The sequence below is a fragment of the Chiloscyllium plagiosum genome, unplaced genomic scaffold, assembly GCF_037043375.1.
Source record: "Chiloscyllium plagiosum isolate Xiang-an unplaced genomic scaffold, Cpla_swu_hap1 HiC_scaffold_6, whole genome shotgun sequence".
Lineage (NCBI taxonomy): Eukaryota > Metazoa > Chordata > Chondrichthyes > Orectolobiformes > Hemiscylliidae > Chiloscyllium > Chiloscyllium plagiosum.
In genome coordinates this window covers 55,095,286-55,112,172 of record NW_028270144.1, presented here as the reverse complement: position 1 = coordinate 55,112,172, position 16,887 = coordinate 55,095,286, and the positions used below count along the sequence as shown (strand labels likewise).

At 42.0% G+C, this 16,887-nt stretch overlaps 1 pseudogene; it reads right to left on the bottom strand.

The window, feature by feature from the left end:
* LOC122551046 (sestrin-3-like) overlaps positions 1-10,636 on the bottom strand; it is a 64,721-nt pseudogene extending 54,085 nt beyond the window's left edge.
* Between the last annotated feature and the right edge of the window lie 6,251 nt (positions 10,637-16,887).

The window sequence follows — 16,887 nt, the reverse complement described above, 5'->3', positions numbered from 1 at the left end:
TCGTTCCAGGCCTCTCGGTCCTGGTACAGCCTTACCATGCAGTCCAAGGCTTGTGGATGTTTCTCCCATCCCAGCGGGAATGGGACCACCTGAGGGTTAGGACGGGCACCCGTGCATGCGTAGCAATCACTCTTTTTCATGCTCCTTACCGTATATTTGACCCATTCCATCCAGGCATTCGCCTCCCCGTATCCCGTTTCTATTTCAAAGGTCCTTTCCAAGTCCATCACCTCAATTATCCTAACCTTTTCCTGCTCATCGGGGGTGGATGAGGCCCCAGACTCAGCTTCAATGACTGTTATGGTTGTGCAGCACAGCTGCAACCCCTTCTGTCCTGCCTGGCCCCCAACCCTAATACCCAGGATCGTTCCATTAAGGCTCGTCCCGTTGTTCCCCAAGGTCTTTATGGTCAGATAGAGCGGATTGCACTGATTCTGCTCACAATTCCGCCTAGGGGTGATGGGATCACGGACAATTGACACCATAGCCTGGACCCCGGGGGCCGGAGGCCTATTGATGCCTTCTTTGCCATGCAACTGTAATACTAACGTCTGACCCTGGAATCCCCTTTCTCTCTCTAGGTTACGCTTAGTCTGATTCAGTTCACTTTTAGTCGCACAGGGCACCAACCCACATAGGTCTAAACTAAGTGTCTGTGTTGGCTTGTTGGCGGGAACGGAGATGGAGAGCCACCGACGGTCCTCTGCCTGTTTTTTCCCAGAGGCCGAATTGGGTAACACGCACACTATGACCCAGCCGAAGGATAATGGCAAAGCAAGTTAACAATACGATTGACAGCATTTTGTTGCAACACTCGTGTCCGGCCGGAGGACACAGTCCTTTAAACTCGCCAAAGTCCAATTAGTCTGTTCTCAGGGTCTCTGTTCCTTAGATGCCTCTGTCAGAGAGGTTTGTTCGTCCTCCGTCGGTTGTGGCACTGGTCCCTTGATCCGAGTATAATGTGTCCAGCCCTTTTCGGCCGTGCGGACAGCCGTTTCGGTAGTCAAAAGTACTAGGAAGGGACCGTCCCAAGTTGGTTCGAGGGTGCGTTGCTTCCAGCTTTTAATCAGGACCCACTGACCCGGCTTGATGGTGTGCACCGCAAACTCGAGGGGCGGCGTCTGTGCCAAAAGTCCCTGTTGGCGTAAACGAGATAGAGCAGACCCCAGAGCCACCACATATTTTTGCACAAACATGTCCCGAGACTCGAATAAGGGAGGTTCTCCCTTCGGCCCATGGAACGGGAGGCCAAACAGCATTTCGTAAGGGGAGACGCCCAAATCCCGTCTTGGCTGGGTGCGAATTTGCAACAGGGCGAGGGGTAGGCATTTGGTAACTGTCTTCAGGCCCTGCCTCCCTTCCCAAGAGATGGGGTATTGGCGCACTCTGACGTCGGGGCTCTGGGGCTTTAATTTTACCTCCACAGGTCGAATTGCGAGCCCCTCCCGGTTCCCTTTGGCGACCCAAACCCTAGGGTCTATCTCTGTCAATCGGGACTCACTAAGGTATGACATGGTAATGGCTAATTCTTCCTCTTCTCTCACTTCTATTCGTAGTCCGAAACGGACTATTAAATCCCGTCCCAACAACCCATAGGGAAGGTGCGGGAGGTGAAGGAGTTCCACTTGGAGCTCCTCCTCCTCCAGCCGCAAGGGTTGTGGTTCAAATATTCTTGCACTGAAAACCCCACCCTTTACTCCTGAAATGTTTAATGTTTTAGCCTGGAAGCCAACCCCCCTAGGATGGAGGGGGATTGAGGACCTGCCGGCGCCTGTGTCAACTAAGAAAGTAACATCTTGTCTAAATGGGCCCACCCGTAAATTTACCAGGGGTTCTTGGTAGGCCCGTGTTCCGATCCTCCCCTGACTTCCCTAATCCATTTGTTCGCGCTCCATTTCATACATCCCTTCTCGCTCCCTTTTAAAATCGGGACAATCCCTCTTGAAGTGTCCCAATTTCCCGCAATGGTAACATCCGGCCGCCTGAGGCCATTTGATTCCATAAGATCCTCCTCTCCCACTTCTGCCCCGTCTCGCTCCTCTCCCTCTCCAACTTTCCCTCGACCTTCCTCTTTCCATCCCATAACCTTCTTCCCCCATTCCGGTGGATTTACAAGCTTCCCGTACAGCTGCCACCATCATTTTTGTCTTCTGTTTCTCCCTTATTACATCCCTCTGAACGTACACCTTCTGTGCTTCCCGTAATAATTCTGCAACATCTTTTTCAGCCCAATCCTCCACTTTCTGTAATTTCTTCTGAATGTCAGGCCATGACTTAGTCACAAAGTGCACCTTAAGCATGCCCTTGCCTATTTCCCCATCGGGGTCTAAACCTGAATACTTTCATATGGACTCCCGCAAACGGTCTAAAAACTCACTCGGGGATTCATCCTTTTTCTGTCCAACTTCGAATGCTTTCGCTAAATTCCGCTGTTTAGGCACGCAGGTTTTGATTCCCCTGATTATAAGGTTTCTGAGGTCTGTCATATTAGCCCGTCCCCCCTCATCATTATGATCCCACCGGGGGTCCTCTAAAGAGTACTTCTGCTCTCCATGCTGAGGGCCGTCCTGATGCTCCCTATCCCAAATGGCCATTGCACTATTCCGGATCATGACAATTTCATCGTAATTAAATAGTATTCTCATCATGGCCTGCAATTCGGCCCATGTGTATATACTGGGCTCCAGAAATTGATCTAATTGTGTTCCCACACTGACGGGGTCGTCCAGTAGACGGGGTAGTTCATTACGGAGTTGTCGGATATCCCCAGAATTTAAAGGTTGTACTACGAATTCGGTCCGTTCGTTCCCAAACGGCACCTCTCGTAAAGGGTTCATCTGTTCAACATTGTTAACCCTCTCAGCACCCAATCTCTCTTCTTGATCTCTCCGCATCTCAATTCGGGCTGATCTCCTAATGCCTGGGGTGGGCTCTTCTTCCCTTCCTGTGCCCCCCCAGCAGGCTCTCCCTCACTGAGCATGACCTGCCGGGAACCGGGATTATCCGACGCAGGAGGGAGGTCCGCGCTGGACGCCTGGCCGTGCGCGGGTTGTACATACGGGGGCGGGGCAGAAGGGGGCAAACCATCGGTGAGGACGTCCCAAGACTTCTGGGGCTTTCTCGGGTCTGTTTGGGGAATCAGAGGATAGAGACTCGTGGGGTCCCCGCAGTCACTCGCCAACCAGGCGGCGGCGTATTTGCTCTCTTCTGGGTCAAACGGTTGTTTTCTGTTAACATATATATTTAGGAGTTGACACACCCAGTCTTCATCAGACCCATACTCGGGCCAAACTACCGAGGGGGCGTGGATAGTTTCTTTGGTCCATATAAAACAACAATATTTTATCATGGTCTCTTTCTTTAAGTCCTTTGTCCTACTGCTTTCCGTCCATAAACTCAATTTCCGACCTAGTGGACTATCGGGGGGGTATTTCTTTTCCATTTACAGTCCTCCCTGACTTGTCCTTAGTGGACCTAGAAGTCTGATTTCCCATGGTCTATCTTCGGTCCTGGTCTTAAACGCCTAAAGCATTTTCACAGATAACCGTCAAAACCACAATTTCCCATGGTCTATCTTCGGTCTTGGTCTTAAACGCCTAAAGCATTTTCACAGATAACCGTCAAAACCACAATTTCCCATGGTCTATCTTCGGTCTTGGTCTTAAACGCCTAAAGCATTTTCACAGATAACCGTCAAAACCACAATTTCCCATGGTCTATCTTCGGTCCTGGTCTTAAACGCCTAAAGCATTTTCACAGATAACCGTCAAAACCACAATTTCCCATGGTCTATCTTCAGTCTTGGTCTTAAACGCCTAAAGCATTTTCACAGATAACCGTCAAAACCACAATTTCCCATGGTCTATCTTCGGTCTTGGTCTTAAACGCCTAAAGCATTTTCACAGATAACCGTCAAAACCACAATTTCCCATGGTCTATCTTCGGTCTTGGTCTTAAACGCCTAAAGCATTTTCACAGATAACCGTCAAAACCACAATTTCCCATGGTCTATCTTCGGTCCTGGTCTTAAACGCTTAAAGCGTTCTCACAGATGACCGTCAAAACCACGCGGCCAACAAGGAAGAACAAAAAGAAACTCTCTCACCTTGATTCGTGCACGAAGTTGTCTGGCCTTTTTAAATGTGTGTACCCCCCGCGTATAGTCATTAACCGGTCGTCCCAGCACTCGTCCGTGTGTTCCTTTTCTCGGGATCCAAAATTATTTTAATGAGCCGGGTCACTCTCTTGGCCGACGGCTGACGGACCAAGCCGATCCAGTGAGCAGTATAAATATATACCAGACGCGTCTTTTTGTATCAGACTTGATCCACGAGCCGAAGAGAGCCCCGGCAATAATTATTGCATCCCGGACGAGCCCCCAATTGTGCAGGATAGGGGACTCTGCGACCCCCATCAGGCACTCTGCTTCCCTTCCCAAGAACAAAGACACGGAGGAGTTCGTCCAAAACTATTTATTCAATTCTGCAGAACCGGGTGTTAACTCAATGGCTTCCCACGAGGCACACACACAGATTGTAATCCCCGCACGTTATATACATGTAGGAGTGGGCTGGGCCTTCTACTGTCTCAGCCAATGAGTGTTAAAGTTCCCCACTGTCCTCCTGATGGATGAGATTATTTGGATATTCACCCAGTCAATCAGTGTTCGAGTTCCCCGCTTCTCCCTTATATGGATGATGACGTACAGCCGTGGTTGTGGGCGGTCCCTCAGCCACGAGGAAAGCTGTTTCCATTGTTCCATTCATGAAAATCTGGGGGAGTGTCTGCTCGTGCTTACTACAAGGTAGAGAAGACTAAAACGGTGGCTTTGTACTTACTATGTGCTTACTACAACAGTTAATGATTTAAAAATTACACCACCCCCTACACTATCACAGATAAGCCCACTCTTTTCTAAATATAAATAGATCCTATCCCTTTAGTACCCTCTCCAGCAACTTTCCCACCAGTGACATCAGGCTTACTGGTCTATAGTTACCCAAAATATCCCTACTACCCTTCTTGTACAGGGGACAAGATGAGCAACTCTCCAGTCCTCCAGTACCTCACCTGTGTTTAAGGATGCTACAAAGATATCTGTCAGGGCCCAGCTATTTCCTCTCTTGCCTCCCTCAGCAACCTGTGATAGACCCAATCCAGTCCTTGGGGATTTGTCCACCTTAACCTCTAGCCTACTCAACACATCTTCCCTACTTATGTCAATGTGATCCAGAGCAATCAAACTTCTATCTCTAATCTTAACATTCATCATCTCCCTCTCCTCAGTGAACACTGATGCAAAGTGATCATTCAGCATCTCACCCATTTTCTCAGGTTCGACACAACCTTCCTTCCTTATCCTTTAATGGACCAGTCCTTTCTCTAGTTATCCACTTGCTGTTTATATAAGAATAAAAGGCTTTGGGATTCTCCTTAATTCTGTTCGCTGGAACTATTTCATGATCCTTTTTAGCTCGTCTGATTCCTTGTTTAAGACTGGTCCTACTCTCCCACTATTCCTCTAGGGCACATTCTGTTCTTCGCTGCCTGGACCTTATGTATGCTTCCCTTTTCTTTTTGGCGAGTCATACGATTTCTCCTGTCATCCACTGTTCATGAATCTTGCCTTTCTAATGCATCACTTTGTATGAAAAAGCTTAATGATGATAGTGGACAAGAGCGAATGAATAATCAATTCCTTTGCCACAACAAAATATATTTTTATATAAAAACACAAAACATTGAGCTAAATTTAAAACAATGGTTGCAATTTGTCATTTGAAAATTCAAATGATGTTGAAAAATCAACAGAAAATTCTCCAACAGTAATAGGGAACTTCATGGTTATCTGGTACAAGTTTATTTTCAGCTGATGACATATGAAAGACTCCTGATATTTTTAAGGAGAAGAGGAAGTGAAATTTGTACACAGTGGAGGAACAAAAAAATTTCTCAACTCACCAAAAATATAATGTAAAATGGAAGAGAAAAAAAACAAATTATTGGCATTATAATATAGGGTAGCAAATATTTAAGATAACATTACGTTAGCATTTTACTCAAATTGCACAACCAGCATTTTCTCCATTGATTTATGAAAAATAAATCAGTTTTTCATTCAGTACAGATATATAGTTACAGAACATACAATGCCCAGAATATGGAAGTTTACTGGAAGCCTACAATTAAATCATTCAAACATCAGTTGAAGATTTACCTTGATGTGCTCCTTTGTGATCAGCCAAGGTCTGTGTGCAAGGATTTTGTTGACTTCATTGATATTTTTCAGTTTCTGTGGGACATACTCCAAGCCATTTAGCCACTCCACTTCTCCACCAACCTGCAAGAACTCATTTACATGAGTGTTTACCAAATGGGAACACTGGTGCCTGGCAGCAGCCTGGTTAGGGAATATCAAAAACAAGTATATTAGCACTGAACATGCAGAGGAAAGAGCTGTCATTGTTTTATATTAAATTTTGATCACTTCAAATTGCTCTACAATGTTGCCAGAGTTGGAGGATTTAAGAAAAGTTTGAGAAGAGATGGCTAAATAGGCTGGGGTTATCTTTTTCTGCAGCATTGAGGGGTAACCTTACAGAGGTTTAGAGAATCATGAATGACATGGATATGGTGAATAGCCAAGGTAGTTTCACCAGGGTAGGGGAGTCCAAAACTAGAGGGCATAGGTTTATGATGAGAGGGGAAGATTTAAAAAGAGATCTTGGTGTTTTTAAAGCAGAGGGTGGTATGTGTATGGAATGGGCTGCCAGAGGAAGTGGTGGAGGCTGGTATAATTGCAACATTTAAAAGTCATCTGGATGGGTACATGAATAGGAAGGTGTTGGAGGAACACAGGCCAAATACTAGCAAATGGAACTAGAACAATTTAGGATATTGGGTTGGTATGGACGAACTGGATTGAAGGGTCTATTTTTGTGCTGTACAACTCTATGACCCTATACACAATCACCATTAGACCTGCTTTAATTACAGATTTTATTGAATTTCATCATTCGCTATGGTGCGATTCGAACCTTTTCCCTCAAAACTTTAGTCTGGGTCTTTAGCCAGATACTCACAATACTGCAATGCTACTGCCTCCCTACTTGGCAATGATGTGTTCACTCAAATTGTTTAACCTGAGGATTTCACAAAGCAACACTTTGCAAAGTCCAATTGAACAACCGTTTCCTTTTTTATGAAGTACCTCATACTTCAATGAACTAATGACACAACCTAGTATAAAAAGAAAGACTGCATGTGTTAGTGGTTACTTATTCAGTAACATCCCAAACAGTAGAAAATATGGACGTATAAAATAGAAGAGAATCACTTTAGACATGCCCAAATATAAGCATAGTTCTCATTTTGTTTTCAGTGAATAGTCTTGGGAGCTCCAGGTTTCCTTATTCTGATGACATTCTAAACATACTGTCATTCTCAAACATTGATTGCTGAAAGAAAACAAATCTTGCTTAAAAATTCTGATGTGAATGAATGCGTTGCATTTATGTGGCAATTGCTGGAGAAACTCAATTGATCTGACATCTGTGGAGAGAAAGCAGAGTTAATTTTGAGTCCTCTGACCCTTCATCAGACTTGGAAGAGGGTCACGAGACTCAACATTGTCTGCTTTCCTTCCATAGGTGCTGCCAGACCTGCTGAGTTTGTCCAGCATTTTGTTTTTGTTTCAGATTTCCAGCAAAGTTAGAACATAGAATATAGAAAAGTACAGCACAGAACAGGCCTTTTGGCCCACGATGTTGTTTGTTTTTCTTTGTTTTATATTTATGCATTTAGATGGCACTTGTTATTACATCATGCCATCTTAAAGTTCTTTACAGCTAATCAAATACTTTTGAAGTGTGATCATTGGTGTAATATAGGGGAAACAAATTTACATGTATCAAGGATCCACAAACTGCAATTTGATGATGGATGAATAATCTTTTAGTGATGGCAATTGACAATACTGGCCTTAACACTGGGGAAAACACCTCTTCTAGTACTAGACAATAGACAATAGGTGCAGGAGTAGGCCATTCAGCCCTTCGAGCCTGCACCGCCATTCAATATAATCATGGCTGATCATTCCTAATCAGTATCCTGTTCCTGCCTTATCTCCATAACCCTTGATTCCACTATCTTTAAGAGCTCTATCCAACTCCTTCTTAAATGAATCCAGAGTGTGGGCCTCCACTGCCCCCTGTGGCAGAGCATTCCACACAGCCACCACTCTCTGGGTGAAGAAGTTTCTCCTGAGCTCTGTCCTAAATGGTCTACCCCATATTTTTAAGCTGTGTCCTCTGGTTCGGCACTCACCCATCAGTGGAAATATGTTTCCTACTGCCAGAGTGTCCAATCCTTTCATAATCTTACACGTCTCAATCAGATCCCCTCTTAATCTTCGAAACTCAAGGGTATACAAGCCCAGTCGCTTCATTCTTTCAGTGTAAGATAATCCTGCCATTCCAGGAATTGACCTCGTGAACCTACGCTGCACTCCCTCAATAGCCAGAATGTCTTTTCTCAAATTTGGAGACCAGAACTGCACACAGTACTCCAGATGTGGTCTCACCAGGGTCCTGTACAGCTGCAGAAGCACGTCTTTGCTTCTATACTCAATTCCTCTTGTTATGAAGGCCAGCATGCTATTAGCCTTCTTCACTACCTGCTGTACCTGCATGCTTGCCTTCATTGACTGGTGTACAAGAACACCCAGATCTCTCTGTACTGCCCCTTTACATAAATTGATTCCATTGAGGTAGTAGTCTGCCTTTCTGTTCTTGCTACCAAAGTGGATAACCATACATTTATCCACATTAAACTGCATCTGCCATGCATCTGCCCACTCACCTAACTTGTCCAGATCACCCTGTAATCTCCTAACGTCCTCATCACTTTTCACCCTGCCACCCAGCTTTGTATCATCAGCAAATTTGCTAATGTTATTGCTGATACCATCTTCTATATCATTAACATATATTGTAAAAAGCTGTGGTCCCAGCACGGATCCCTGCGGTACCCCACTGGTCACTGCCTGCCATTCTGAAATGGAGCTGTTTATCACTACTCTTTGTTTCCTATTAGCCAACCAATTTTCAATTCAATCTAGTACTTTGCCCCCAATACCATGTAACCTAATTTTACTCACTAACCTCCTGTGTGGGACTTTATCAAAAGCTTTCTGAAAGTCCAGGTACACTACATCTACTGGATTTCCCTCATCCAATTTCATAGTTACATCCTCAAAAAATTCAAGAAGATTAGTCAAGCATGATTTCCCCTTCATAAATCCATGCTGACTCTATCCTATCCTGTTACTACTATCCAGATGTGCAGTAATTTCATTACAGTACTGGGATATTTTTACATGCAATTGCAAGAGGGTACAGGCAGTACCAAGGTTGGAAATTTTTATGTTTAGTCCTAACCAATTGCATCAATCTAGATTGTGCGCTCAAATTGCCTGAGTTGGATACAATGCAGGTGCAGTTTGTATGGCCCCACTGAGCTAACAAAAACATATTTAAAGTGGCTAAAAATCTGAAAAAGTATACATGATTTGGATGTATAGCCGGTGTTGGACTAGGGTGTACAAAGTTACAAATCTCACAACACCAGGTTATAGTCCAATAGGTTCCAATTGTGTGTTATATGGCAAATAGGTGTAAACATTACCACTGGGTGGCATTAACTGTGCATATGCATCATGAAATCAAGTAAAATGCTGATTTGACACCTTTATTATGAAAGAGAAACCAGGGATTTAACAAATGTTAAATTCAAATGAAGTTCAGCATTTGCAGTACTTTGTTGTTGTATTAATTTGAATATTCTGCATTAACAATGAGCTTGACAACAGGACAGAATTTTCTCACAGGTTCACCTATTTAGAGAAATGGGGTGAATTTAGAAAAGCCGATTCTTAGCTATGGTTCTGTTCACTAATTATTTTACTTGTGCTGTTTCTTCAGCTTCTTTTTCACTTTCCCTCAGGTTTCCTTCTTAGCCACTTTGCAGAGGTGCCTTTCCCCTTGTCAGCACAAGGGAGCTTGTCTCCGGATACTGAACCTGACCTCAGACCAGGGCTTCTTCACATCAGCCCAGCTGCCAGCCAAAGCTTTCTTCACGGTGCACATAAGATCCCCTACAACTTGCCAAACACCTTACAGTTAATTAAGAGTTCAGGTAAAAGTTGCCATCTGTGCACATCCAGGTGATGGCCATCTTTGTTGCACTCTTTGCACAGGCTCAAGTGGCAGCCATCTTTGCCAGACATTTTAGTGTTTGTTGCACAAACAGGAAACTATGGTACTTAAGTGTCAGTAAAGCAATTAAATTTTGTCATTTGTTTGGTGTACTTAATTGACAAAACCCCAGCAATAACTTTAGCTGCATAATTAAATGCTCAGTGTTTACATTCCATTTACTTTACCATTATTGCCAAGTAATGCCTGTATTCAAAGGGGAATGGTCCATCCATGCCTTGTATGTAGTACTGGGTCCGAAGAAAAGATTCTAAGTATTGATGGTACAAACCCATAATTCGTGTGGTATTGTCATGGTGCCTTGTGGTGGAATATTCTTCCAGGATTAGCAAGTTGGTATTCCCATCTACAGGATTATTTTGGACGATCTGCAACACGAATAAAATAATTAGATGGTAGAAAGGGGACAGTCAGTCAGTCAGTCAAGTCCCTGCCAACTGTTTCAAGAGCAACTTTGTTGGTCCCACTGCTTCACCCCAACCCTTGTGGATTTTTTTTATGCTTACCCAATTTTGTAATAAAAGAACCTATTGAATCTGCTATCATATACATTTAATGTACTGCATTCAATATCCTTAAACTCTCATTTAGTAAAAGTTTATTTTCATGTCACCATTGATTCTTTTGCAAATCACATTAAAAATTTGTGTCCTTGTTTTCTTGACCCTTCCACCTTTAAGAACAACTTCCCACTACCTTATCGAGACTCCTTCTGATCAAATCTCCTCCCAACTTTCTAAAACAAAAACCCCAATGTTTCCAGTCTATGCGCATAAATGAAATCCTTCACATCCTCCCTGAAATGCTGTGCAGAATTAGACACTATTCCAAGTGGAGGACTGATTCATTACAAAAAAGGATAGTCATATCCCTCATTTTTGGTCTCATAAATGCCCTGTCTATGCACTATGCACACAATTTTCTGAATTTGCCCCACAGTTAACAAATTTATGCACCTTTCTTCACACTCTCCTCTTTTGTTCCAGATCTTCTGTTCCTAAAGAATGGTATTCTTCAGTTAATATCGCTGCTCCTCATTTAGGAAAACATGCATCATTTCCCACTCCTCTGTATTAAGTTTCATCTGCCACATTTCCAAGCATTTCACCAGCCTATATCCTCTTGAAGTCATTACTCGTCACACGTCCAAAATTTGGGTCAGCTGCAAATTTTGAAATTGTGCACACGCATATCCATGTCCAAGTTGTTAATAATATTTCAAAAATGCTTTGACAATTGGCTGCTGGAGGAACTGTTTACCTTCCTTCAGTATAAAAACCAACATTCACCAATAGTCTGTTTCCTTTTTCGGCAGCCAAAATTGCATTCATGCTGCCATTATCCCTTTTATTCTATAAACCACAACTTAACTCAAATCAATTTAGAAGCACCTTATCAAAAGCTTTGTGAAGTCCATGTACACCATATCATCTGCTGCCCTATTAAACCCTTTCCAGAACAAAAAAACTTAATCATATTAGTTATGCACAAATTGCCATTGACAAATTGGTAGCAATTTTCTTTAATTAATCCATGCATCTAGTGACTTAGTTATACTTTGCAGTATTATTTTCAAAAAGTTCTCATTATCAAAAAAAGTTAAACTAACTGGGCTGTGGTTGCTGGGTTATTCCCCTCATTTTTGGAGCAAAAGTTTAGAATTCTCTGACACTTTATGACCTTACACGTGTCTAAGGAAGTTTTTGGAGACTATGATCAGTATTGCTGCAATTTCACCCCTTCTTTTCTTAGCATCCTTAGATTATTCTACTCGAACCTAGTATCACCGTTATGACCAACCTTTCTAATACCTCTCTATCAACTTTTAATCCATTTATTATCTTAACATGTTCTGCTTAATACAACTGAACTGAAAATGTGTTGCTGGAAAAGCGCAGCAGGTCAGGCAGCATCCAGGGAACAGGAGAATCGACGTTTCGGGCATAAGCCCTTCTTCTCCCTGGATGCTGCCTGACCTGCTGCACTTTTCCAGCAACACATTTTCAGCTTTAATCTCCAGCATCTGCAGACCTCACTTTCTCCTGCTTAATACAACCCCAACTGTGTTGTCTTCCTTGGTAAAGACAAAGTAATAAATTAAGACATTGAAGATCTCGGTATAGATTATAGACTTTATTTTTGGTTCCAAATCAGCTTCTCTCTTCCTCTTACAAACCTTTCAATTATATTCCTATAGACATATTGAATTATATGTTAACTGTCCATCTCTTCCCACACATTTTTCTTATCACTTTCTATTGGTCTTATCTACCCGACATGTCATCTATCACATAAAAAGTCATGAAGTTTAAAAAGGATGCAATTTTTCCTCTCTGCTTCCTCAGGAGACAATTCCTTGACCTTATCCAATCAAGATCTTCACTAAGCACCTTAATTTTATTATAGTCTTACTCGTCAATCTTCCATTCCAATTTACTTTGGACAGATCAACCCATCGACTGGACCTCTTCCAATTAAGCATTTTTACCATAAATTGCTTGTTGTCCTTCTCCATAGATAAACTAAAAACATTTTAAAACTATGAAAACAATTGACTGAAATGTTCCCCAACTGATGGTACTTTACTTAATCCACCATTATCATGAGAACCAGATCTTTCCTCATCGTATTGGTAATAAATTGATCAAGAAAATTCCCCAGAATACAATTAAAACGTTCACTCCCATTCCTATCTCATTTAATTATCCGAATATAGACATTGATAGCAAAGTAAATTCCTCTCTTCCAAAATTATCAATATCCCTTCATTCTTACAGCTCTAGTTTTCTTAAAATCCTGTGCCTCTGTATTTTGGCATTAGTAGGTGGCCTCCAAAACAAGCTAACTGCACCACTAGTCCATTTTAACTCAAAACATGACCCAGTAAATAATATCCTTAATTTGCCTCTCTCTAGCATGGTAGTAATTCCTTAACTAATATGGTTACCCCTTTTTCCTTTTCATTCCCAACTTGCTTTAACATCTTGTGTCAAGGTGTATTTTAGGAACCTAGCCCTTTGCGATAGGCCTCCATACCCAAACATCATATTCCCATGTACCTGATGATGTCTTCAGCTCACCAACCTTATTTTCAGACTTTGTGCATTTAGATAAACCTCATCAGCTCCATTCCTTAGTCTCAGTGCACCTTATTTCCACAGTCTAGTACTATAAGTCTAATCCCACCCAATCTTAAATGCATCTCATTTATCCTTTCAAGCCAAAATAATTTAAAGTATCACCAACCACACCAGAAAATGGATCCAGTGTAATGTTGGTCTCAGCCCTACACAGGTGTCCCCCATAGGCATTGCCTAGGTTCCAACTCCCCAACAACCTTTCATAACATCCCAATAATTTAATGCCCTCCTCCTCACATTTCTCCAGCCATATATTTATGTGCAACTATCCTCCTACTTCCATAGCCTGAAACATATGGCACTGGGAATAATCCAAAAATTGCTAATCTTCTGGTCCTGCTTTGACATCTCTATTCCAAGATTTTAAAATTTGCCTATAAGACCACAATCTGTGCTGTTGTTATGCATTTGGACGATGTCTACTGACTGTTCAGCCTCAATTGATTACATCTGTTCCTGAACACTGACACTACAGAAGCACATTACCTGGAAATTGCAAGAAAACAAAATGTCCTTTGATGAATAAAATTACAGAACTAAAAATTTTACACACTATGATCAGACATAACAGAAAAATTATACTGGCACATAAAAAAAAACAAAAACAAAAACAAAACCTTGATAAAAAATATGACCTGCTTTGTGGAAGAGACAGGGAAAGTCAATGAAATTCAATATTAGATATTTGGGATACAAAGCAGTTACGAAGAAGGCTGTGAACAAAATCATTTTGTCAATAATTGTATGACTTTATTACGGAAACATTTCATGGATAGTGTAGGTGTTCAATCTTACTCATTCTAGCAATCCTATTGAAGAATACGCTACATAAACAGAAAACAACTGAAACATTACTTACAGTTTATTCAGTTTCCTCATCCAGCTTCATGTAATTGACCAAGATGATTTTCTAGGCTAGTTATTAATGTATTCAACAAAATTGTGCTGCATAGCTAATGCTTGAACAATTTTCTTTCTTATGACCCACTTAAGAGAATGTTCTAATTTTCAAGCCCTACAACTCCCAGGGTCACCACAAAAAAGTTAATTCAAAGTCCCTTTCTTGAACTTGTTTGTTGGATTCAAGTTAATAGCAAACACTGACCAGGTTCCTGTATTTACTAAAAACTAGTGCTTAATACAAACAAGTAAATTCTAATCATAAATAACCAGTAAAATGTTAAAAGTTAGTGTAGCTTATAAAGGCAATGAATCAACAACATTTTGTTCTAATAGTTACATCTCCAATCCCCGGCTAAAGTGATATCAATGGTATCTGAACCCCGTAAAACCATTTTGCAGAACAATGTACAGCTAGTTAAATGACAAGGCCTTAAAAAGGGACACACAACAGGAGCAATAGTAGAAAAATGCAAATGTTCAGAACACAACTGATGAGTAAAACCATTTTTGTTTTAGTATTAATGATGTTTAGATTTTTATTTCACTAAAAATATTGCTGTTATATCATTCAAGGTCCAGGAACAGCACTTAATGCTAACTAATAGTGAGTTACTCCTACCCTGGCTGCATACGTCTTCGAGCATTACCACAACAGCAGCAACCACCATAGCACCTTTAATGATACAAAAGCGTCTGAGGATTGCACCGGAGGGGTTAGGAATTAAAGTATCTCTCAAATCTAAAAACTACATAAAGCTGTCAAAGAGATAGGTCTAAAGACTTGTTCAAAAAGAGGAAAGTGAGGTAGAGAGATGTGGTGAAAGAATTCTGGATTTTGGCAAATGAAGGCAGAGTCAGTAATTGTGGAATAATTATAATAGGAATTTACAAGATGACAGAATTAGAGGTATGCAGGTATCTTAGAGGATTGAGAGGCTGGAGATATTACAGACATAGATGTGCAAGGTCAGCAGCAATTTGATTTTGACAGTGTTAAAATTTTCAGCGAGTACAGGGATAAGGAAATTAGACTTGTTGCAAGTTAAGATATGGACAAAGTTTTGGATGGCCTCAAAGAAAAGCCTACTTCTTCATTACTGAAATAAAGGCCCATACAAATAAGTGCACATGGCACAAAACAGGCTGAGCCTTCTCTTGTCTCATCCTGTTAAAACATACCAAGCCCCTGCAGGCCTTATGCTTTTTCTCAAATGATGCACAGTTCTAGAATTATCCTAAAAGTGAAGTGAAAATAATCTTCACATTTTTTGTCTACACTATGAAGTGCTCTTTTAAATCCTTCCCTTTCCTTTCTCCAGCTCACAAGTGCAAGGAACAATTTTGTTTTCAAGGTTATGACCTCCAATCAACTATCACTGCTGATCATTTCTGCAAACTACTTTCCTCTCCTTGGTTTATCTCTTGTCCATCAAATCGAACATGCTCCCACCAACACTAACTCTCTCTAAAATTCCATTATTTCTGTATTCTTGCAGAAATTATAACAGTGAAGCAGTCTGAGAGGAGTGTCCTTACAGTCGGTGTCATGGTGAAGTAGACTAGGAAGAGAGTATTCCCCCTTACTTGTTGGGGAGAAACAAAAAGCTTTCTCTGTAGGAAAAAGGAGGATGGATCCAGCCATGGGATTCCCTGAACAAACTGTCAAAATCATTTGGCAGAACTTTTCAAATAAGTACCAAGTTGTAGCTTGGCCGGTGGTGAAAAGTGCACTTCCCGTTAGATCCTTCATGAATGGCATGTCTGTGTATGCCACTGCAAACTGCCCCATGCTTTATGGTCTGTCCCCTGGGGCACACACAAACATAGTCCTCCAGGTGTAGTCAATCAACTGGGTAAATAAAGCAACAGTCTTCCTAACCTGCAATCTTCTTCCTGACCTCTCCGCCCCCACCCCACTCCGGCCTATCACCCTCACCTTGACCTACCTGCACCTATCGCAATTCCAACGCCCCTCCCCCAAGTCCCTCCCCCTACCTTTTACCTTAGCCTGCTGGACACACTTTCCTCATTCCTGAAGAAGGGCTTATGCCCGAAACGTCGATTCTCCTGTTCCTTGGATGCTGCCGGACCTGCTGCGCTTTTCCAGCAACAGATTTTCAGCTCCTCTCCTCAGCATTCAACACCCTCTTCTCCATGTCAGACCTATAAGGATCAGTTAGAAGTGTGGTCTTTTTTGTATGAAGTTTTAATTTGAAAGAAGCGAAATGGGCAATTCATATTTCTGAGCCAACTGGTCCCTTCGACTAAATAACCCAGGCAAGATACGCCCCTAGCTGTCCATAGTTTAAACCCACAGCCTATCATTCCTGACTGAAAGCCCACATACCAACTATGGGTGTCAAAAATGATGTTTTGGCAATATTGCTCTCATCCTGATGCATTGCCCTCCACACCTTGACAGTATTGATGACTATTGGGCTATGGCAACAGTCCTTAACTTCCTCATTTTGTCTAAGAACAGCAGACTAATAAGCGGGCATCTTGCCAGAGATGCTTCACATGTCCAAAGTGAGTGAGGATCCACCCCGAGCCCAATCATTCACGTAAGA